Source organism: Narcine bancroftii, chromosome 8 (genome assembly GCF_036971445.1).
Source record: "Narcine bancroftii isolate sNarBan1 chromosome 8, sNarBan1.hap1, whole genome shotgun sequence".
Classification (NCBI taxonomy): Eukaryota; Metazoa; Chordata; class Chondrichthyes; order Torpediniformes; family Narcinidae; genus Narcine; species Narcine bancroftii.
In genome coordinates this window covers 9,212,497-9,237,307 of record NC_091476.1, presented here as the reverse complement: position 1 = coordinate 9,237,307, position 24,811 = coordinate 9,212,497, and the positions used below count along the sequence as shown (strand labels likewise).

At 42.1% G+C, this 24,811-nt stretch overlaps 1 protein-coding gene across 6 annotated transcripts in view; it reads right to left on the bottom strand.

Moving 5' to 3' along the window:
• The window catches only part of LOC138740343 (serine/threonine-protein kinase PAK 3), a 201,864-nt gene extending 180,256 nt beyond the window's left edge, over positions 1-21,608 (bottom strand). For all 6 annotated transcript variants that reach the window (XM_069892854.1, XM_069892851.1, XM_069892861.1 and 3 more), the window contains exon 1: positions 21,454-21,608. The gene's annotated coding sequence lies outside the window, so the exon portion shown is untranslated. The remainder of the gene's footprint in view (positions 1-21,453) is intronic.
• Positions 21,609-24,811: the final 3,203 nt, after the last annotated feature.

The following is a 24,811-nucleotide window of genomic DNA, read 5'->3' as shown; positions in this document are numbered from 1 at the left end:
GCAACTCCAGTATATCTTTCAAATCATCACTAGAAATTGTGGAAAACAGAAGACTTTGCTGGAATACATTCTTTGGTACCATATTGTTAGATCCTGCTTCCTGTGAAAATCAGGTGTAGATTTTCTCTTTTAAAAACAATTATTGAGCAAACCTGCTTTGCTTAGAATGAAAAGTAGCTCCCATTAAGACTGCAGCATGCTGATGAGCAAAGATTCACTCATTGCACACACATTAACAAACGCTTCACTTTTTAAAACATTATTTATTGTACTCATTTTCTTGACTCCCATTTCTTCAAAGTAACAACATATTGTAAAGCAATCGGAATGAGGAAAGTTTTCATCTTGATGTCAAATTGTCACACCTCCTTATGACTTAGCTTTATAAATAAAAGAAAATTATTTTTATTTTCCAACTCAATTGCAAATGGCACGATCCTTCGTCTTCTGGTATTGGATTTTAATGATCCACAGTCACCAATTATATGCAGGCAATTAAAGTAGAGCATCACACACAACAGACCTTGCTCAGTTAATGCGTGCCTAACTCAACACAATACAATGGATCCATCGTGAGCAATTGAGATTTGAACCATTGGCAGATGGTGCCTGGAAAGGTCCGACATTAACATCTCAATAAACACTTGATGGATACACGTTGCCAACAGCCACACTTTCACCTGCTTCCATAACCTCAACTTGGGGGAAAAATAAAGAGAAGGCCACATTACAACCTAGAAATAATCAATGGGAGGAGAGGGGTTTGTGGAGCTGGGGAATAGATTTGACAACAAAGGCAACAAATGCTTTCGACTGTTACTGTGGGGAGAGGGGGGAGGGGGGAGAGGGGAGAGGGGAGGGAGGGAGGGAGGGAGGGAAAAGATCCATGCAGAATTGTATACATTGCAGGTCCTTTCCCATGAGAGTTTTGCAAATGAACTTCTAATCCCGGATCATATCAATGCATGTCCATTTATCTCCACATTAGTATTTGATTATATGCAGTATTTTTCTGGTAAAGTGCCTCTTTCATCCTCTATTTATGCTGGCAAGAGAGAAAGAAATTGACTTTTTTTTTTAAATCTAGCAAGATTCCTTTCACTGTGAATAGAAATGTTCCTCACTAACCTTCTGTTAGCTACAAGGTATAATTAACTGAAACCACACGAGATGGTGAAATAAAGGCAGGAACACGTGGACATCGCAAATCACTCAACGTCAGCAAAAGGCTTTGCTGTTTCATACAAGTCCCAGTTTTAAATCTTCACTTAATCTAACTGTAGGGCAATAAGACACCAGGAATGGCCGTCTAGTGTTTGTTTACAAGGATAAGCTGAATGCATCAAGATGATGGAATGGAAGATGCGGACATTTGTGTGGGCCCTGTACTCCAGCGAAAAGCTTCCTGGTGCAGCAACTCGTCAACAGGACATCGACCATCCTATCCTACCCAACTCTGACAGTGGACAACATTTCACTCAAAAATGTCGCTCTTGGGCTGTCTCAGACCAGCAACTTTAAGCATTGGGAAAGCAGAGGAACAAACCACAGCAAGTCAGCAATCTTTAGAAAGATTGCACAACAATGTCGACAAAAACCTTTCCCCAATAATAGATATAAATACTCAATGTTTAAATGTCTTATTTAGTGCAACAGCTTTGTCTGATCTCAGGATTAAAAAAATAAATCATATTTGCATAACTTTTCAGCATTGAAATTTGATAGAACAGCTGAAGGAACACGATATATAAAGTTCTGAAGTACAGTGACAGCTGCTCTAGCCTTTCTCCCACCTGGTTCACTCTTTCAATGTTTCCTCACTAGACACTATGAGGGATATCAGCGTAGATACTCCATACCCTGAAGAAAGGAATGTAATTTAACGGATGAAATGTGAAAGGAATACGTAATGAGAACGCAGCTCATGAGGAGCTTGAGTTCACACACACATTCCTTTCTTTTCCAATTTTTTATTGGTTTTATCAAATAAGTGTTTTTTGGTACATGACAATAAAATTAACAAATTTTATATAGCAATAAAAATGGTATTGAAACCTCTCTGGCTTGGCTTCGCAGACGAAGATTTATGGAGGGGTAAATGTCCTCGTCAGCTGCAGGCTCATTTGTGGCTGACAAGTCCGATGCGGAACAGGCAGACACGGTTGCAGGGGAAAATTGGATGGTTGGTGTTGGGCTTTTCCTCCTTTGTCTTTTGTCAGTGAGGTGGGCTCTGCGGTCTTCTTCAAAGGAGGTTGCTGCCCGCCGAACTGTGAGGCGCCAAGATGCACGGTTTGAGGCGATATCAGCCCACTGGCAGAGGTCAATGTGGCAGGCACCAAGAGATTTCTTTAGGCAGTCCTTGTACCTCTTCTTTGGTGCACCTCTGTAATGGTGGCCAGTGGAGAGCTCGCCATATAACACGATCTTGGGAAGGCGATGGTCCTCCATTCTGGAGACGTGACCTACCCAGCGCAGTTGGATCTTCAGCAGCATGGATTCGATGCTGTCGGCCTCTGCCATCTCGAGTATTTCGATGTTAGGGATGAAGTCGCTTCAATGAATGTTGAGGATGGAGCGGAGACAACGCTGGCGGAAGCGTTCTAGGAGCTGTAGGTGATGCCGGTAGAGGACCCATGATTTGGAGCCGAACAGGAGTGTGGGTATGACAACGGCTCTGTATACGCTAATCTTTGTGACGTTTCAGTTGGTTGTTTTTCCAGACTCTTTTGTGTAGTCTTCCAAAGGCGCTATTTGCCTTGGCGAGCCTGTTGTCTATCTCGTTGTCGATCCTTCCATCCGATGAAATGGTGCAGCTGGTTGACCGTTTTGAGTGCCTGATGGAGATGTGGGGGGGCTGGTAGTCATGGTGGGGAGCTGGCTGATGGAGGACCTCAGTTTTCTTCAGGCTGACTTCCAGGCCAAACATTTTGGCAGTTTCCGCAAAACAGGACGTCAAGCGCTGAAGAGCTGGCTCTGAATGGGCAACTAAAGCGGCATCGTCTGCAAAGAGTAGTTCACGGACAAGTTGCTCTTGTGTCTTGGTGTGAGTTTGCAGGCGCCTCAGATTGAAGAGACTGCCATCCGTGTGGTACCGGATGTAAACAGCGTCTTCATTGTTGAGGTCTTTCATGGCTTGGTTCAGCATCATGCTGAAGAAGATTGAAAAGAGGGTTGGTGCAAGAACGCAGCTTTGCTTCACGCCATTGAAACCTACATTACATTGAAAATAAGTTTTTTTTTAAAAAATCACTATACTAATTCCGACACAGATAACTTACAGCATATTCGACTCCTTATGTCCATTCCAGCCAAATCTGGGTGGTAGCTTACTACCACCTCCTGGCTCTCGATTAATAGACATCATGTGCTTAAACAAACATGGCATGCCAGCCAATTTTATCTCCATTATCCTGTCATGGTCTGAATTCCAGATCTCTACCTCTCGCTGGAATGATTCTTTCTTTTCACAAGTGCCCTCCAAAACCTTAAATCCATGCCAATAACTGACACTTCTGCTAAGGCACTCGTCCTTTTTTGTTTCCCCTCTCTGCACTACTAATAGTTTTACAGGTTTAATTAAATCTCTCCTCAATCTTCTCTGTTCCAAGCAACAAAACTCCAATTACACTGTATGACACTCTTTTCTCATTAATGCAAATTCTTCATCCATCTCTAAACCCTTCCCAGTGAAATTATTCTTCCTGCAGTGCAATGACCAAAACTCCACACACTGATTCAACTTAATCTGATTAACGTATGGTACAGTTTTAGCGAATCCACTCCACCCCAGCCCTCCCACCACCCCACCCCCTCTTGTTTCTGTCTTTGTGCCTCAGCCACTAAAGTCAAGTCTCCGGTATGCTTTCTGAAGCAACCAATCTAACCAGAAGGATTTGTAAGCATGCACTCCCAAGGTGCCTCGGATTCTTTACAGTTCTTGGGATATCAGAATCCCCACCTCCCAAATGCATTGTTTGCACTTCCTCAATTTGAATTCCATTGGCCAATTCTGTACCCAGCTAACCAGTCCATCAATGACTTCCTGTTACTTTGAACTTTCTTCATTACCAACTTTGATATTACCCCTTACAATGAAGTACAAGTTGTTTATCTGCATTGGAAGGAAAAACCCAGCGTCAATCTTTGCAAAGCCTGCTACATACAACTCTGTTAGTGAGATTTCTGTCAGTTGTTACATTTTGCTCTCCAGTATGGAGCCAAATTTTGAATCCAACATATACTTTTAAACACATTAAACAGCTAACTAACTATTTTAATTGTATTAAGGATAAAAGAAACCAGGGTAAAGAAAAAGAAAATCACTCACCAGCTACTCTACCCAAAACTAATTAATTCAAACATTAAATCTGCTAACATATTGCTTGCAACAAACACCCCAATGAACATTTAGACACAAGATGAAGTCAAGATTGTTCATGGTCACAGTTTTGGCTAATTCCACCCCCAGTTTTCATCATTGCACGGTTCAAAATTCAAAGATCATTTGATCATTTATTTGAAAACAGCATATGAAATTTTCTGAAGTTACTCTATCTTCTTTCTTTGGCTTGGCTTCGCGGACGAAGATTTATGGAGGGGTAATGTCCACGTCAGCTGCAGGCTCGTTTGTGGCTGACAAGTCCGATGCGGGACAGGCAGGCACTGTTGCAGCGGTTGCAGGGGAAAATTGGTGGGTTGGGGTTGGGTGTTGGGTTTTTCCTCCTTTGTCTTTTGTCAGTGAGGTGGGCTCTGCGGTCTTCTTCAAAGGAGGTTGCTGCCCGCCAAACTGTAAGGCGCCAAGATGCACGGTTTGAGGCGATATCAGCCCACTGGCGGTGGTCAATGTGGCAGGCACCAAGAGATTTCTTTAGGCAGTCCTTGTACCTCTTCTTTGGTGCACCTCTGTCACGGTGGCCAGTGGAGAGCTCGTCATCTAACTCTATACAGGCCAGATAAATCTCTCTTGCTCTCATCCCATACCATTTAACTAAACTATGCATTTTTGGCTAAAATGTTATCAGCTAGTTTCTGCAAACACTGAAGATTTACAATTCTAAATCCAGCATAAGGAGAGCACCAGACACACAAGGATACACATTAGAACCTAACCCCATGTGCTAGATGATTGAACTCCACTTCAGCAAAGTTCATTTGCATTTGTGTGCACTCATATGGAAACAAGTTTTCACAACAAATGCAAAACCCATTTCAGTAACAAATAAAGGGAACCTGCCTGACCAGATTTGAAGCAATGGAGTACAGCATTTTGATCCATCTATACTTTTAGGTTTTGGACTTTCCCCTCACTACCATCCTACTATCTCATTTGGCCTACACTCCACCACCAACCCCCCCCCCACCCACCATCTGATCGAGGCCCACTCAAACCGAGACCACCCAGATCACCTGATCATGCTCCTGAATATCCCATATGTAACCTCAGGGTGTATCCTGCATCCTAATCAAATGAGCATTCTTGATTCACAACTTGGATTTGGTCAAACGATTATGGATTAAAGAGGATGAAGAGAAGACCTTGGACCAAATAATCCATTGCAGTGTATCCTCGTGTGCCGAGGTTAATCCTCAGACCTCTAGTGACATAGCTTAAATACCGGAATGAGCCTTCTATTTTCTTTTCTTTAAAGAAATCGTGACATTGTAATGTTTTGTTTCTGGAAATAATTGTTTTTACTTCTGCTCCCTACCCCACCCCCAAAAAATCTAGGTAGTGACAGAGTTCAATGCCACACTTCTTCCATTTTGACTGGGATGTCAAATATTTTGCAGTTTGGTGTGAACGGCTCATCCCAGACAACCATGGACTTAGCACATAGAATGCCAGCTCAATTCTAACCCACTCCAGAACATATGACTCGTTATTTGAAAAGAATCAGGATCACAGACAGATTTTTTTTTTAAAAAGCAACTCACTAATTAAAGCTGGATTTGTTCCTGTTCTATGTTACACTTCTTCATCATCATACATTTCCCAAACATAACATCTGAAGTTGAAGCATTATGATGTTTAAAGTGATATACCTGTGTCATCTTTAGGATGGGATAGGTTTTGATCTTCTTCAAGTCTGTTATAGGGAGATCAGGGAATGTTAGCTAGGGTCCAAGACCAAGAACAGGATTACGGTAGAATAGATTGGTACCATGAATGGAAAGGACCAAGTGGGCTGAAGGCCTGTTTAAATGTTGTACGACTCCATAAACAGAGCATTTGTTTTCCCCCTGCAACAAACTTAATTAGGACCTTTATCCCAAGCAAAAGCACAAGTAGCCTCAAGCAAGGAGCCACAGTGGCTCATTGACACCATCCAGCATGTTCAGTTGATCTACACATAATCTCCATTGTGAAATACACCCAATCTGCTGAAGTCTCCAATCATTGAAAAATTCTACCATGAAATATGATGCTAACATTTCTTTTATAACTAGAGTACGAATACTCCATCTGGCACTTCAAGCTTGCCAATATAATGAAGTCCAGAAATTGCATATACTGAAATGATGAACAAAGAGAATCTTGGAAGGATTCGGGAGCTTAGGCAACATCCATGGATAGAAATGGTTGGTCATTGATACAGGTCAGGATTCTTTGTCAAGGTTCAATAAAAGGTCCCAATTTAAAACACTGACTGACCTTGGATGCTGCCTGACCCAGTATCCCATCAGTTTGTTTTTGTTTACTGCAACAGGAACACAACTAATCTGCCCCTCTCTCTCCTCTTCCTGTGCTAGTTCCCCGATACATTTTGGAAACCTTGTGGAGTTTTGGGTATCTAAATACCTCCACCAATCACTGGGGGAGAGATTTTTGACCCATAAATCAGCCGACACTGAAAATGAAGCTGACAAGAAATTCTGCTTCATGACACAGAAAACTAATTCACACCAAGTTCATTATCATCTGGCTGTACAACATGGTGCACACACACACAATACAAAGCACATACAAATAAACCATTTTTAATAGATCACAGTCTGCAGGAAAAAGCTGGTTCCCAACCTGATTTTGAGACTCCTTTCTCTCCTTTTATGGTACTGAGTCAAAGATTGTGTGCTGATGGAAAGGATCCTCAATATTTATATGACCTCTATTTAAGCAACAATCCCAGTAAATGCCATCAATAGAAGAAGACCCCAGTGATCTTCAACAATGCACCAGCAATATACTCCAGTGTGCAGTATACTTCGGCTACATTGATAACCTCACATAGATAATTACCCAGCCTTCTTGCAAGGTCAACAGAAATGGAAGCAGACTGATGCTTTGAATCCTTGATTTGCAAAATCTATTTTTGTTCTATTTCTGAAAATACCAATTTATTTTCATGTTCCACACACCCTTAAATATTTTGATGTGCGCCTTTGAAGGAAATTGCACAATGCAAAAATCCTTCCAAAGTAGTTCTACAATTACCTTGACCTTATAAACACCAGCACTGTGCCAACAAACCAGACGGTAAAATCGTCAGGGGTCTTGATAGTACTACATAGAAGTTGAGAAGATAGATTAATCAGAACTGAATATTTAAACTTCATTCTACAAGTATCAGAAAATACACCAAATGAACAGAACCAACAGTGAAAGGGACTGAAACCAATGTGAGATATATTCTGACAAAAAGGGTCATCGACTTGAAACATTAATTTTATTGGTCTCTCCACAGATGGAGCTCGACTTTCTGACATAATTCATTATTGCTTCAAATACAAAGGATCCTGTTTAAATTCTCTCAACTATCAGATATCATAGATTGCCATGTAATAAAACAAATGTCATATTTCACAGAATCATCTTCAGTCTGCCAGAAGGCAAAGATTCACCATGAGCATTGCCTGGCATCCCTTGTAGTCAGAGAAAGAGAAGCAAAGCAGATAGCCCCTCCCCCCACCCCGCCCCGAGTCATCAAGTGTTCGTGGATTCACCTCCAGTGCACCTGCAACCCCACAAGACTCCCATTCAGTTCAAACCCTCGGCAACCCAAGCCCAGATCCAAGCCTCCGACATGATGGTGAATCCTTCAGCACCCATGGCCCTTCAGAAGCCCTCAGCACCCTCTGGAATATAATAAACTATGTTCCCTTCCATGGTGTCACATATTAATCATGGGTACCAACATCATCCACCAATCAATCAACTCCATTTCCCCCCCACCCCCCTCCCACTAATCTTCCTTTAAACAGTGCAAGGGATCATCTTGTATTCATGGGACGTCTATTCTGGAGTCTGATATCAGAATGGCATTAACTGCTTGAATCTGGAGGTTCCAGTTTTCAAATATTTGCATCTTTTACCCAAATGGATGGAGAAGAGTGTGGCCAGGGTGAGGTTGCATTTTACTTGTCTTTCCGTCAGTCCCATTCTCTTAGGCTGCCTTGAGGCAAAATATCTGAACCACAAAATTCTGTGCAACATATGTATGACTCATTTAAACAAAAGTGCTACAGGAACAAATACATCGTTATTTGTTACAAATCATACAGTGCTTCCATCTGGATTTGCAGAACTGGCACACAGTGCAGTTCCGCTTAAAGAGTTCAAAGGAGTAGGAGAGTATGTAGGTTTATCAATCTGCTCCAGAGGACACTGCTATTGCAAACTCTGCAGTCTACACATTACCTTTATTCAGAGTTTGTTCATTTGGTAGCTTGGTCCACCAATTCTAACAGGTTAATCAGTTTGTAAGTACACAAGAGTAAATAGATTCTCTTGTGTGTCTCTTCTCTAGGTTATATTAAACAGAGCCATGCAAGTGAACTGAGAGGCGTACTGAAAAGGCCAGACCCAGAGTGCATTCCTCATTTCTCAGTTGCACTAAATGTACAGGAAAGCAGGGCAGAAATAAGCCATAGTTTGTAACAACAAAACCAAAACATGCAAGTTTTTCTAAATCCACTAATTTAATACTGTTCAATTAGATTCAACACAAATGATATGGAGATTAGCATCAAGGTCAATTGGTGGTGGCAAATAATATGTTTAAGCAAGTCATTTTTGAAAAGGAAGGAAGCAATTCTTTGGGAAAAGAGATATAAATTCTCTGAAATACCCAGCCATACTTAAAGTGTTTTCTGGAGAAAACCAATCACGTTTCTTTACAGATGAAGACGAAGCTTTAGAGTTTGCAAATTCTTTCTGAAATCTTAAACAACATCGGTGTATGGATGCTCAGAGCCAGAGTTCTTGGCAAAATTTTACAGGTCGATTTGAGAGAGAGAAAATTAAACAACAGATGACAGAACAGCAAGAGATGGTGGAGATTGATGATGATCCAAGTGAATAAAGATCTTGAAGAAACTTATCATACTTTGAAATGAACTGTTTGATCAAACTAATCTATATTCTGTCCAGGGAAGGAGCAGACTTTTTGCTTTCTCCTTCCATAGCCCGTGCCACCTTGTACAGTAGAGGGAATTAGTACCGATCTTATCAGTACTTTTTTTTTAGGGGGGTGGTTTAAACATCCATCTATCTTTTTTTTTAATTTTGGTTTGGGGATGTCAAATTTAATTGTAGGTTTTATGGAGTGGGGGTCCAGCGGGATGGGTGGTGAGAGTTCTCCAATTTTCAACTTAATGAAAGATAAACATAATTTAACATTTATAACTTTTAATATTAATGGGCTTAATAACAAAAATTAAGAGGAAAAAGGTTTTGGCATATATTAAAAATTGAAAGTTGATATTGCTTTTTCACAAGAAACACGTTTAACAGAAAAAGAACATCAAAAATTAAAAAGAGATTGGGATGGCTTCTTCGTTTAATTCTTATGAGGTGTTGCTATTTTAATTAATAGGAAATTACCCATTAAGATTCCATCTGTGGTTATAGATCTTGTTGGGAGATGCGTTTTGGTAAATTGTCAAATTTACTCAGAAATGTGGACACCCAATGCATATGTACCCAATGTTGATGAGGAGAGATTTATTCATGATTCTTTTATGCATCTTGCTGAAGCACATGAAAAGATTTTAATTGCTGTCTTGATCCAATTTTGGATAAATCACAGAAATCGCTAACTAGGACAAAAACTACGAGCAGGATCTTGCTTTTGATGAAGGATTTAAATTTGATAGATGTTTGGTGAAATCCAAAGGAAACGGATTATCCTTTTTACTCTTATAGGCATAACTCTTATTCGAGAATAGATAAGTTTTTAATGTCGGCACAATTACAAGTAAGAGCTATGCAAGCAGAATATAAAGCTAGGATTCCATTTCATCAGTCACCACTTTTGATGTCGTGTATAATTTCTGGAGGGGGGAAAAAAATCATCTTATAGATGGAGATTTAATTCTACATCATTGAGCAGATTTTTGAGTTTATAAGGAAACAAATTCAATAATTTTTAGATATTAATTCTAATTCTGCAGATAATAAATTTATTTTATGGGATGCTTTGAAAGCTTATTTAAGAGGACAGATAATAAGTTATTCAGCAAAAATTAAGAAGGATTATGTTAAAGAATTAGATGGGAGAAAAACAGTTTGGAAAAAAGATTTACAGAAAAGTTCTTCATAGAAAAAAAAGAAAATGTAATAAAAATAAATTTTATTATAATTCATTCCAAACTTAAAGAATTTTTTTTTAATTGAGGAACTGAAAAGTGTTATGAATTGGGAGAAAGAGCACGTAACATTTTGGCTTGGCAATTGAAGACAAAACAAACTTCTAGGATAATTAATACTATTAGAAAGAATTCTAAGAAGATTACTTATAAACCCCACGAAATAGATGATTCTTTTAAAGATTTATTATTTTAATTTATATAGATCTCAGTTTGGTACAAATAAAGTTTAAATTGATTAACATTTATCTAAGATTAATTTACCTGTATTGGATTTGCAAGAATGGAAAGGTTTAGATCCTGCATTTTTGTTGAGAGATTATTGAAGCTCTTACTTCCTTGCAAAGTGGTAAGCCACTAGGGAGGATGGTTTCCCACCTGAATTTTATAAGAAATTTAAAGATTTATTGATACCTCCTTTTAGAAGTATTGAAACAAGCAATGGAAACTCATTCTCAACTGGAGTCATTTTCAAAATGCAATTATAACTGTTGTACCACAGAAAGATAAAGATTTGTTGAGAACTAAATCATATAGACCAATATCTTTATTAAATGCAGATTATAAAATTATAGTTAAAGCTTTGGCAAATAGAATGGCTAAATATTTGCCAAATTTAATTCATATGGATCAAACTGGTTTTGTTAAAGAACATCATTCTGCTGATAATGATGCAAGATTTATTAGTTTATTACATGTCTCAAAAGAAGGGTGATTTAGCAGTTGCAGTAACTTTGGATGCTGAGAAAGCCTTTGACAGATTAGAATGAAGTTACTTAAGGTGTTAGGAAAATTTGGCATTGGATCTTTGTTTATTAATTGGGTTTAAAGTTTATACAAAAATCCTTCAGCTAATGGACAAATTTCTTCTGCTTTTCCATTAAATAGACAAGGATGTCCTTTGTCTCATACTGTGTTAGTTTTAGCAATTGAACCTTTAGCAGATTTAAAAAGTCAAGATTCTAATATTAAGGGTATAAAAGTCAATCAAGAGGAATTTAACATTAATTTATTTACTGATGATGTCCTGATTTATATTACAGATCCTATAAATTCTTTACATGAATTATATACAAGATTAGAAAAATAAGGTGAAATATCAGATTATAAAGTTAATTGGGACAAAAGTGAAATTATGCCATTGGCTAAAGGAGATTATATTTACTAGATTTAAGTAGTCAAATTATGGAATTAAATATTTAGGGTTTAAAGTGGATAACAATTTAAATAATTTATACAATTTGAATTATTTACCTTTACTTAATAAAATTAAGAATGATTTAAATAGATGGAATATTATTTACCTACAACTTTAGTGGGTCGAGTTAATTGTATTAAAATGAATATTTTTCCAAGGGTTCAGTATTTATTTGTCAATTCCTTGTTCGATCCCTCAAAAGATTTTAAGGGTTTAAATTCAAGTATTAGGAAGTTTTGTGGCAAGGGAAAATGGCTGGAGTTTGTATGGGAAATATTGACTTGGAGATTTGAATTCGGAGGTTTGCAACTTCCCCATTTTAAGAATTATTATAGAGCAGCTCAACTTAAATGTTTTAATAGGGGGGTATGATTGGGTCAAAACAGAATCAAGTAAAATAAGAGATTCTATGTAGGACTTTATTTATAAATGGAATTCAAAATTGTTAAGAATAAGATATATTTTGAGACATTTTATGAAATTTTGGAAAAAAGTAAACTATGAGAGAGGTCAAAAAGATTTGGTATCTCATAAAATACCTTTGTATCAAAATAGACCTCCCTTTTTTATGAATAATCAATTTTTGGAATCAAATGGGAATTAAGAAAGTAGAGGATTGTTTTGAAGTTAATAAATACTTAGCAACAAATGGAAGAGAAATTTACTATCCAAAATAATACTCTTTTGTATTATCAAGTTAGGGCTTTCTTGGTTGATGCCAAGTCATGATTTAATATTACCTGGGCAGAATGAATTAGAAATATTGATAAAGGGGGCATAAATAAGTTTATTTCAGAGATGTACAATTACTTCAAAAATTTGCTCCCAAGTTAGGAATTTATAAATCAAGATCAAGTTGGGAGGTTGATTTAAATAGACAAATAGATAAAAATGACTGGAAACAATTATGTAAAGAAAATGTGACAAAATTTATTGATGTTAGATATAGGTTGGTTCAACATAATTTTTTTTTACATCAATTATATTTAGCTCCTCAAAAATTAAATAAGTTCAATTTAACATTGTCGGATTTATGTTTTAGATGTAATCAGGAGGTTAGTTCCTTTTTTCATTCTACTTGGGAATGTTCTAGGGTAAAGCCTTTTTGGTTACAGATTCAAACATTTTTGGAGAAAATATTAAAAGTTACACTCTCCCAAGATCCAATGCTCTATTTGTTGGGTAATATGAAAATGGTTAGTATTAAATTATTAACAATGTATCAAATTGAATTTTTAATGATTGGCTTTAGCTGTTTCTAGGAAATGCATAGCTATGACTTGGAAATCAGACATGAATTTAGGGATGGCGAAGTGGCACGCTGAATTACATTCATGTATTTCACTTAAGAAAATAGTTTATAATTTACATAATAAATATCATTTTTTCTTGAAAGTATGGAGCCCACATTTACAATATTTTGGTTTGAAGGTGTAAAAGATTCTTAGCGAATAAGTTGTCAAAATTCTAAACAGTAACGAGCAACAGTCTCGTGTTTCAAGAAGTGTGCTTAGGATCAGCTGTGGGTTACTGAATATAAGAATTTTCAAACTTTAACAACATAAGAAATAGGAGCACCCAGCCCGTCAAGCCCTGCTCGGCCATGGCTGATCCGATGACAGGCTCGGCTCCACCTACCAGATCGATAGCTGTATTATTTTGTTCATATTATGGATATTAACATTTTACTTTCGATTATTCTTCGTTTTGTCTGCATGTTGTTTGAAATTCTCATAAAATATTCAAAGAAAATTCCACATCAATGTTTGTATTTAATTTTTTTTTAAACCAGATAATTTAGCATTTAATCGTCATTAAACTTATCAAAAAAAATAGAATTTTTCTTGTCATACTTCACTGGGTGTTAAACTCAAGAGTTATTAACCTTACCAAATCTTCTCAGAGTTACACATTATTAAGCATCATGGTACATCGAAAAGATAATAGCAATGAAACATTACTATTTCTAACATGCATATTACAGGTTGAAAAGCACTTGATTTGAATGGTGCAAAATATTCTGAATTCTAAGAAAATAACATGTGTTAATTGGGATTTTTTAATATTTTATTTAAGTGTTTTAAAATCACATCCACGTATACACATTTCAGTAAAACTTTTTAAAAATTACACGTGGTGTATGCATGTGTATGTATTTTTTTATATATAAAAACACCCTTATCCCTCCCTCATCCTTCATATTAATTGGATGCAAGAAACGAGTATATTATCATCTTGCCAAATGTACAATATCAATAATAAAGTCAAATGGTGACACTGAATTTTACAGTTCAAAATAACAGGACTAAATTCCATACATGTGTTTCTCTACCTCACCTTAAGAGGCCAGACGTTGCAACCATATGCAAATAAGACAGTAAAATAAAAGGCCAAAGACAAGCTACTTACACTTCCCACACACTTATACTAGAACAGCATGAGCAGAGGATCTGGTATTTCTATAGAGACACATTTGACATTGAGCGACATAAAAATGGCAGAGGACATTCACACGTTCGTCCCTCAGTCTATTTCTGTCTAATTGTAAAGCCAATTACCAACTTTCATAGCAAGATTTGACACTCTCTCATCCAGTGAAGGTATGAACAGAAAGACTTTACAAGGTGAAAAGAGAGAGGAAGAAGTAGTTAGCAGAAATTTTTAATTAATTAAAACGTACCATTTTCATTTTTATCAAAAGTCTGATTGAAGAGGTTTTCTGTTACCCACCACATCCTACCCCACCACAGTCCCGAGGATTTTCTGTTGCTGTTTGTTAGATTACTGGTTACCAAGAATTACATAAACAAAAAAAGTTCTCTATGACATAAATTCCATTCAGCCCTTTGAGTCTGTACCACCTCTCAGGTTAATCCAGTTCCTCACAAATTTTCTTTGCAATCCATTTCCCCCCATTTTTCCATGAATTCCCGCCAGATTCTAACACTCACCTACACATTAGGGGCCATTTATAGTAGCTAATTAACCTTTCAATCTGCACATTTTGGGGCGTCCTGAGGTGGTTACAGGGAGAATGTGCAAATTCCACACAGACTGCACGGAAATCCGGATTCAACATGGGTCACTGGAGCTTTGAAGCATTAATTCTACTGTGTCACTCCGTCAACCTCCTGCTGAAAAATGAGATCAAATGTAATAGCCAAAATGCCAGATTTATGAATGTTTCTTTCCCAAAGAAAAACTGTACTTCTAGGGAACTTCAGATTAATCAGCTTCCTGTCAAATTGATATTTTGCAATATTTTTAAAACCTCACCACAAGCAATTGATTAAAGTCACATGTTCCCAGCAGATACAGCAGTGGCCTGAAGTTTGGACTTCATCCCCTTACAAGAGCAGCAGCAATCTGAAATAATTCCAGAGAAATCAGAAACTTGGAGCAAGGGGGAGTTCTTGATTCTCAGTAATACTGAAGGCTCATGATTTTAACATTGGAGCAAAACCATTTTCAGTACTGAACTTCTTTCCTCCAGAGAAAATAACCATAAAAGACCCAAGAAAATACAAGGTAATTGACTCAACTTATGAAGGATATTAATTACAATACAAAGATTCTAATCTCTTCAGGAATCAGAAGTAATAGAAATTTGGACAGGCTGGTTAAAAAAATTCTGATTACAAGTATCCACACAGTCAAGAAAAGCAACAAGATTGAAGTTCTATAAAAGTAGTCAATGGGCTTCTTTAGGATATATAAAAATACAAATCACCCTCTGTCCATTTTCCAGATGAACTTTTACTCTGTAGTAACGTGAACGTTTTGCTTTTTTTAAAAAATTTCACAACAAAAACCTTCTTTTGCTCAAATTCCTCCACTGTCTCTTGCTTATTTATAACACGATGAATTCAGCCTTTAACATGGTACATCATGCATCTTTTACAAACATAGCTTCACTGGATATACAAATTGTTGCTCATTCCCTTGTCCATTTACATAATCAAGCAAAGTACTATAATCTCATAAAAGGCAAACAGTTGAAGAAAGGTTACAAATGGAAACTTCCATGGAAAGAAAGAGATGATAAAGGAAGCAACCAGAGTTGAATAATAGTGAAGTACTATTATGTAGATTTTTCTTTCCATTTTCAGTGACTGAAACATTGGGACAGTATTAACACAATTAATATGAAGCTAGATTTCATTTATGAAAGTCAATTACAATTTGTTGGAAGTTTCACATCATTAGCCTCAATAGTCCCTTTTATTCTGTTCAATTCCACAATAATGGGATGGTATGAAATTGGTAGGTGACATTAAAATCAAGCTAATAGTTGAAGATTCATAATGACTTGCATGTGTAAATTAACAAATTTTCTTCAGGGATAACTAAAGGTTGGTCTGGGGGGGAAATGCATTGAAAAATAGCTTCAAAAAGAATGTCTAACCTCCCCAATTGAGTATCATTCAAACAACGCATGTCCCTCGGATATGGGTTTGCGTGACAGAAGGAAGGAAGATGGATCCAGTCCACCAAATAAACCTGCATTATTCAAGAGCTTCAGTTGCATTAATTATTAAGCCACAGAAAATGAACTAATTGGTGATATTATTCAATCCAAGACAGCTGTAATCAAATTCCAAAAATTGTCTCAGTGCAAGAGTAAAGTTTCCATGTCTGGGATTCACTGATGCCGGGAACATAAATCAGATTTCAAAAATCCTCTCTGTTGGAAGAAACTTCCTGTCAGCAACCATTTGTGCAAAACTATTTCCAACAACTTGTGGTTGAAGAAAAGGAATTTTTTTTTGGTCTGCATCATGTAAAGTTCATTATTTTCTTTTCTCCATTAGCTTTGATGCAAGAACTGATTCATGAAAAATAATACAGAGGGACATATTTGATGGAGTTGCAAAAGCCCAAGGGCTTAGAAACTGCTTACTCAATGTGCAGTTAAAATGCACAGTTCTTCGTGCTGGAATTTTCAGTTCTCATTTATGATAGTTTCAACACATTAAATGCAACCTCCTGAAAGGGTGACTGCATCTTTGAATAAAGCACAGTCCTGTGGTGATTATAAAAACCACACCAAAGTACAATTCAATGCATAATAGTGTCAGAATCTAAATATTTACATGAGGACATCCACACAAAAATTACAACAAACAATAAGAAACCAAACGTATTGCACATTCAATCATAAGATAAATAAATCACTCCCTTTCTCCTGTGATTGTCCTTATTTTCTTTCCAGTAACAACCACAAAAGCTTTCCTAAAAATTAAAAACTTCCAGCCAAATATTTATCCAGACAAAGGTTTTAAAATTTAGTATCAAAGTAATGCAAATAATAATCCATTAGATATAGCAACAAAATCAAGTTTCCAAAACAACATGCTTTTGAAGACTTTTAATCTTCCCACCTAGCCAGAAAAACTCAAAACTTGCACATGATTCAACGGAGAGGAATGAGGCACAGGGAGAGGATAACAGGCAGGAGATTTACATCATCTAACTGTTTCCTGTTTGGAAGTTACCACAATACATGACAGCTACCATTGATGCCTTAATATTCACTCAAAACAAAATCAATGTCCATGAAGTTTTGATATCTTCAGTTAACCTGCTACACCATTATATACCACCGATCAGGAGAAATCTATTATCAAATATTTCTTGTTTATTCAACTTTTGGCCTACATGGTAAAGGATATGAAGGCAGCACATTAAAAATGAATCAGGTTCTGCCATCATTGTTACCATCAAGGCACATTTATCGCTTTTAATTATGATCTGGATTCTCTCTGACAGCATTGCAGTTAAAGAACTGTTATTTCACCAAGAATTACAAGAAAATGGACTTTGAAATACTCAAAAAATCATGATTTTCTTTTTTACAAGAGCTGCAAGACAACATTCTAGCATGCAATGGTTTTGGATATCAATGCCACAAAACTGAAATCATTGCATCATATTTTTAAGTGAATATCATGCATTTTTTGTTTAATTCAGTCAGGCACATTTTGAAGTGTCTACGGGTATTTGCTGATGACGTGCTGTCTTTTGGGAATTAGAACAGACCCTTGCGGTCTTGATTCATCCCAGTATTGGTCTCAATTTCAGGTTATATTCTGTGCACATTACTGCCATAAACAGGTATAGTGCCTTTCTCTGATTTACCAACAGAATCGTCATCAAAAGGTCACAACATCCATACAATCTTGTTGAATTTGGTAGGGTTACAAATTAAATCCACTTCATAATTAAACATTTAATTTACTCTCTGCCCACCTTCAAGCTGTTCAGTGTACACAGGAATCTAAACAATCTGCAATGTTTGCCATTGTTTCCTGCTTCAGCGAAGAGTTGATTTTAAGTCATAGGTCTTCAAAACAAGCATCCACAGCCTCATCAGATTGCCATTCAACTAGGACAGGTGTAACCAAGCTTGCATCTCTTGGCTTCCTTGGCTGTTCACTGATGTGTTAGTTCTGTTGCACCTGCAATTTACTGGCCATGTCCTCTGCAATGATAGTGTGATTTTTCATTCACTGACTAACACAGCCTTTTATATTAAACAAAAACCAAAATAGAAAATACAGATGTTGAAACAAAAACTTAAAAAGCTGAAGAGATTCAACAAGTCTGGCAGCATCTGCATATTTAGCAGAACTGACCAAACAATATTAAAGCTGATCAGGTTAATTCACAATCAATAGATGCTTAATCAACTGAGATTCACTGAATGTTTGTCTGAGTAGTGACACAGGTGTTATCAATTTATTCCTGATGATATTTGTATGGTAACAATTTGTCACATGCAAAATAAGTCCAAGAAGCAAATACCAGTCCATCAGCAAAATACAATGGTTTTTCACTGGCTGGTTCAATTATTGGTTCAATTATTGGTCCAATTACAGATAACCATTTCTTACAACCATCTTCTTTGGATGCAGTTTTCAAGGAATGGCAAAGAGTAGGTATACAAAGTTTTAATGATTTTTTTATTCGAGATGATTTTGCTTCTTTTTCCAATAGACTTTTTTTTAAAATATTTACAAATTAGACATTTTGTTCAGTCCAAGGTTTTGGATTTTCTGCGAATTTCCAGTACTACTATTCCTGATTTTTTTTTAAATTTATGGTTTTATGGATTAACACAATGAATTTATAATAATTTATTGGATTTAAATTCAGTTCCCATGGCTGGGATCAAGAGTGATTGGGAACAAGATCTGAACTTAATATTTTCAGATTGATATTCTACTCTCAGCTTGATTGATTCCTCATTTTGTGCAAGGCACAACTTATTGCAATTTAAGGTGGTGCACAGAACTCATATGCCCAAACTTAAATGATCTCACTTTTATTGATCGACTATGTGAGAAATGTAAAATTTTTGAAGCTTCTCTGATCCATATGTTTTGGAATGCCCAAATTTAGAGAGATTCTGAAAGACATTTTCCAAACTTTTCCAATGATTCTTAAGATTAATTTCAAACCTTAATTGCTTGGTTTAGTTTTTCCTCATGCCTCAGATAAACTTCTATCGGTGACTCTGCAAAAACGTTTTAGCTTTTACCACATTGATAGCCAGTCAAGCAATCTTACTGAAATAGGAAGAGGATTCATCCCTTACACAGTGGTTAAATGATGTAATGTCCTATTAAGTTCAGAGAAAATTAGATATTAAAGCTAGAAAGCTTCAATTTATGAAATTGTGGGCCCATTCTTCGAATTTTTTTCTAATTAGAAGAATGAACAATTAATGTATGTTCCGGTGGTTCACTGCCTGTTTGCTGGAGGTCACCAGTGACTCCACATTATCAATATTTTTAAAACTAATTTAAAGGTAACCTTTGAGAGGGAGAGGTTAGATTATATTTAGTTTTAATTTTAGCTTTTTTTCCCCCCTGAATTTTATTCAAGTAATTTCAATAAAAAGGTCACATAGATCATTTCAATTAAATGTTTTTGATAGATTATTAGCGATTATCCATTAATTTGTATCTTCTTTTCCCCTCCCCCATTGGCTTTTTTTTGTGTGTGCAAAATGAATTATGATGTAACTGTCAATTCTGTATTCATGCTTGTCTGTTAAACTCAATAAAAAATATTTTAAAAAGAAAGCAAGATGCCTTCTTCCAGAGACTAAATGTTCCTCTTGAAACTTGTGATGAGCATTATGTTAATGGACTCAAAATTTCCAAAACTATCAGTGTATACATGAAAAGCAGAAGGAAGGCTCTAGGCCACATTCTTGAGCCAGGAATTATTTTCCTATCACAGTCATGTATCCGTAAAGATCTTAGTAATGATTAAAAATGGATAATACATCCAAGGAAGATTTCCAGCTCTTCAACGTTCAGGTGATTGCATGTAATCAGAAGGCTTCCCTCTTGATCAAACCTTGATAGAACCAGAGCCTGAGGGACAATAATGTGCAAAGCTGAAGAGCAGGCAGATAAGGCACCCTTCAGAGAAAATTCTAGAACACCAAACAATTTCCCAAAGTAGGCTGTCAACAACACAGACAAAAATGGGCTCAAACCCTTCACTGATAAATCGCCATTCTGAATTCAGACACTGTGATCCTCTCAAGCACAAACTTCACAACCCTGGCATTGACCTGAACACCTCAAAACATTCATTCTTAACCAATTTACTGAAATGGTTCACAATAACAGCTCTTGGTGGGGGCCAGTTTGCGCAAAGATGTGAATTCTGATTTACTCAAATGAGCCGAGATTCTCACACTTGACCTTTGAAACCAGCTCCAGAATGATGCGGCCTCAGCCGCTCTCCTGGCCCCTTGGTGCAGAGGGCTTCCTTCCTTGTCTACTTCGGTGAAAATCTTCTACATCCCTCTCTCTCTCTCACACTCTCCTCCATAACAGCCACAGTGGAAGTTACTGATTAATGGCCATCACCAGAATGTGTCTTCAAGAACTGACACTTCTTAGTTGGATGAAAGGCAAATTAATGGACACTACAATCAGTTGAACCTGGAGTTACTGAGTGTAATCAGTCCTAAAACTGTTTTTTTTTTGTTTTGGGTAATTTTGTGATTTTGCAAAACGAGTGCAATTCACAGCACGACTTTAACATACCAAAATCAGATGAAATGCAACATCAGGTCATTTAGAACCAGCATCCTTATTCAGAACAATTGTTTACAGGGATCTGGACCCACAGCCCGACAAAGGGGGAAGAAGAGGTGGAGAACTGTAGCTTGATGCAGCAAACACTCACATGCTCAATCTGCCCTTCATACTTCCTTAAAATATCATGTAATGACCAAGCATCACTGCAGAATGCGGGCTCAGAGCTGACCTTTCATTCTCCACGACCCCACAGCAGGTGCAATCCAGGCAACTCCACCGACAGGCTCAGTGAAGAGAGACCCCCGCTCCGCTGCAAACCGTTACTGCTTCTCTTTTGCCAGTCAGCCTGGGCAAGGCTCGGTTCAAACGTGGCGGGGAGGAGGGCGGGGGGTTGACACTAAATATCCCGCTGCCGTGACCCTTACCATGAACGTGACTGGGGGAGGTGGATCGATACGGGGCGGGGGGAGGACTCCTCCCGGGACCGAGAGGAGGGCAGAGCCGGTGCGCCGGGCAGCCCAGCGCTGGACTCCGTGCGCTGCGGGACCAGCGAGTGCACCCCCCGAGGCAGACCCTGCCCGTCTCCAGCCCTCAACGCGGGCGACATACCTCGGGAGTCCTTGCGCCGATCTGCCGGCTACCTCTTCATCCCCGCCGACCTCTCGCTCGCTCTTTAACAGGCTCCTTTCTCTTATTGTTCCTGCTGGATGGCGGAGAGAGCGGAAGTAAAACCTCCAAATGTGTGTCAGCCCTATCAAAATTATCCACCGCAGCCCCCCCCCCCTCACCCCGCGGTGCCCCGTTCAACACAGCCCCCCCCACCCCCCCTCACCCCGCGGTGCCCCGTTCAACACAGCCCCCCCCCACCCCCCCCCCGCGGTGCCCCGTTCAGCGCAGCCCCCCCCACCCCCCCCCCGCGGTGCCCCGTTCAACACAGCCCCCCCCACCCCCCCTCACCCCGCGGTGCCCCGTTCAACACAGCCCCCCCCCCACCCCCCCCCCGCGGTGCCCCGTTCAGCGCAGCCCCCACCCCCCCCCCGCGGTGCCCCGTTCAGCGCAGCCCCCCCCCCGCACCCCGCGGTGCCCCGTTCAACACAGCCCCCCCCCACCCCCCATCACCCCGCGGTGCCCCGTTCAACGCAGCCCCCCCCACCCCCCCCCCGCGGTGCCCCGTTCAGCGCAGCCCCCACCCCCCCCCCGCGGTGCCCCGTTCAGCGCAGCCCCCCCCCCGCACCCCGCGGTGCCCCGTTCAACACAGCCCCCCCCACCCCCCCTCACCCCGCGGTGCCCCGTTCAACACAGCCCCCCCCACCCCCCCTCACCCCGCGGTGCCCCGTTCAACGCAGCCCCCCCCACCCCCCCCCCCGCGGTGCCCCGTTCAGCGCAGCCCCCCCCCCCCGCACCCCACGGTGCCCCGTTCAGCGCAGCCCCCCCCCACCCCACCCCCCGCGGTGCCCCGTTCAGCGCAGCCCCCCCCCCCCCGCACCCCGCGGTGCCCCGTTCAACACAGCCCCCCCACCCCCCCTCACCCCGCGGTGCCCCGTTCAACACAGCCCCCCCCCACCCCCCCCCCCCGCGGTGCCCCGTTCAGCGCAGCCCCCGCCACCCCACCCCGCGGTGCCCCGTTCGGCGCAGCCCCCTCCCACCCCGCGGTGCCCCGTTCAGCGCAGCCCCCCCCCACGGTGCCCCGTTCAGCGCAGCCCCCCCCCCGCACCCCACGGTGCCCCGTTCAACGCAGCCCCCCCCCACGGTGCCCCGTTCAGCGCAGCCCCACCCCCCCCCCCCGCGGTGCCCCGTTCAGCGCAGCCCCCCCCCCCGCACCCCACGGTGCCCCGTTCAACGCAGCCCCCCCCCCCCCGCGGTGCCCCGTTCAGCGCAGCCCCCCGCGGTGCCCCGTTCAGCGCAGCCCCCCCCCCCACGTTTCCCCGTTCAGCGCAGCCCCCCCCCCACGTTTCCCCGTTCAGCGCAGCCCCCCCCCCCGCGGTGCCCCGTTCAGCGCAGCCCCCCGCGGTGCCCCGTTCAGCGCAGCCCCCCCCACCCCACCCCGCGGTGCCCCGTTCGGCGCAGCCCCCTCCCACCCCGCGGTGCCCCGTTCAGCGCAGCCCCCCCCACGGTGCCCCGTTCAGCGCAGCCCCCCCCACGGTGCCCCGTTCAGCGCAGCCCCCGCACCCCACGGTGCCCCGTTCAACGCAGCCCCCCCCCCACGGTGCCCCGTTCAGCGCAGCCCCACCCCCCCCCCGCGGTGCCCCGTTCAGCGCAGCCCCCCCCACGCACCCCACGGTGCCCCGTTCAGCGCAGCCCCCCCCCACGGTGCCCCGTTCAGCGCAGCCCCCCCCCCGCACCCCACGGTGCCCCGTTCAGCGCAGCCCCCCGCGGTGCCCCGTTCAGCGCAGCCCCCCGCGGTGCCCCGTTCAGCGCAGCCCCCCGCGGTGCCCCGTTCAGCGCAGCCCCCCGCGGTGCCCCGTTCAGCGCAGCCCCCCGCGGTGCCCCGTTCAGCGCAGCCCCCCGCGGTGCCCCGTTCAGCGCAGCCCCCCGCGGTGCCCCGTTCAGCGCAGCCCCCCGCGGTGCCCCGTTCAGCGCAGCCCCCCGCGGTGCCCCGTTCAGCGCAGCCCCCCGCGGTGCCCCGTTCAGCGCAGCCCCCCGCGGTGCCCCGTTCAGCGCAGCCCCCCGCGGTGCCCCGTTCAGCGCAGCCCCCCGCGGTGCCCCGTTCAGCGCAGCCCCCCGCGGTGCCCCGTTCAGCGCAGCCCCCATCGGTGCCCCGTTCAGCGCAGCCCCCCGCGGTGCCCCGTTTGCCTGGAATAGCCCCCTCCTCCCTCCTCCCTCCTTCCCTCCTCCCTCCCTCCCTCCTCCCTCCCTCCCTCCTCCCTCCCCCCCTCCTCCCTCCCCCCCCCCTCCCTCCCCCCCCCTCCCTCCCTCCCTCCTCCCTCCCCCCCTCCTCCCTCCCCCCCTCCTCCCTCCCCCCCTCCTCCCTCCCCCCCTCCTCCCTCCCCCCCTCCCCCCTCTCTCCCCTCCCCCCTCTCTCCCCTCCCCCCTCTCTCCCCTCCCCCCTCTCTCCCCTCCCCCCTCTCTCCCCTTCCCCCCTCTCTCCCCTTCCCCCCTCTCTCCCCTTCCCCCCTCTCTCCCCTTCCCCCCTCTCTCCCCCTCCCCCCTCTCTCCCCCTCCCCCCTCTCTCCCCCTCCCCCCTCTCTCCCCCTCCCCCCTCTCTCCCCCTCCCCCCTCTCTCCCCCTCCCCCCTCTCTCCCCCTCCCCCCTCTCTCCCCCTCCCCCCTCTCTCTCCCCTTCCCCCACCCCCCCTCTCTCTCTCTCTCCCCTCGCCCCCCCACGTCGTCTTCGTTCACATCCGCGACCCTTGGACCCCCGCTGCAGCTCTCACGACGGCATTCGGGCTCAATTGCTGGCCGTGTTTTTTTTATTTTAACCCTTCCCCTTCCGAACTGGTCAGAACTTTGTTTTGAGAACTTTCAGCCCCCTACTCGAGTGGCCAGCCAGGGATGGGGAGGGCTGCTAGGTTTGCGCTACGAAAGGTGTTGCCACTGGTCGGGGGAGGGGAGGGGTGTGGGGAAGGGTGTGGGGGTGGGTGGGGCCCGATGATAATTATTTTACTGACACTGAACAATTCCTTCTTAGTGAGGACAAACAGGTACTTAGTAAAGGAAAAAAAAATCAATATTAGTAAGATCATTAAAGTCAATACATGCAACAAAAAAAATATTCACAAATCCTACTGCACAAAACTGATTTGCTGTCATGCCAACAGTGGAGCAGTGGAGCAAGGCAAGGTTCAAGAGTGAGAATTACTGGAAAGAAACTGCTCTTATTTTTATTTATAAAATTTTAAACCACAGTGATTACATTCAGTTCTAAATTATTTCAAAAGAAATTATACATGTGGGATATATAATCCAATCCTCCCACCTCCCTTCCCCCACCCCAAAAGGAAAAGGGAAAATCCAGAGAAGGCCAAGAA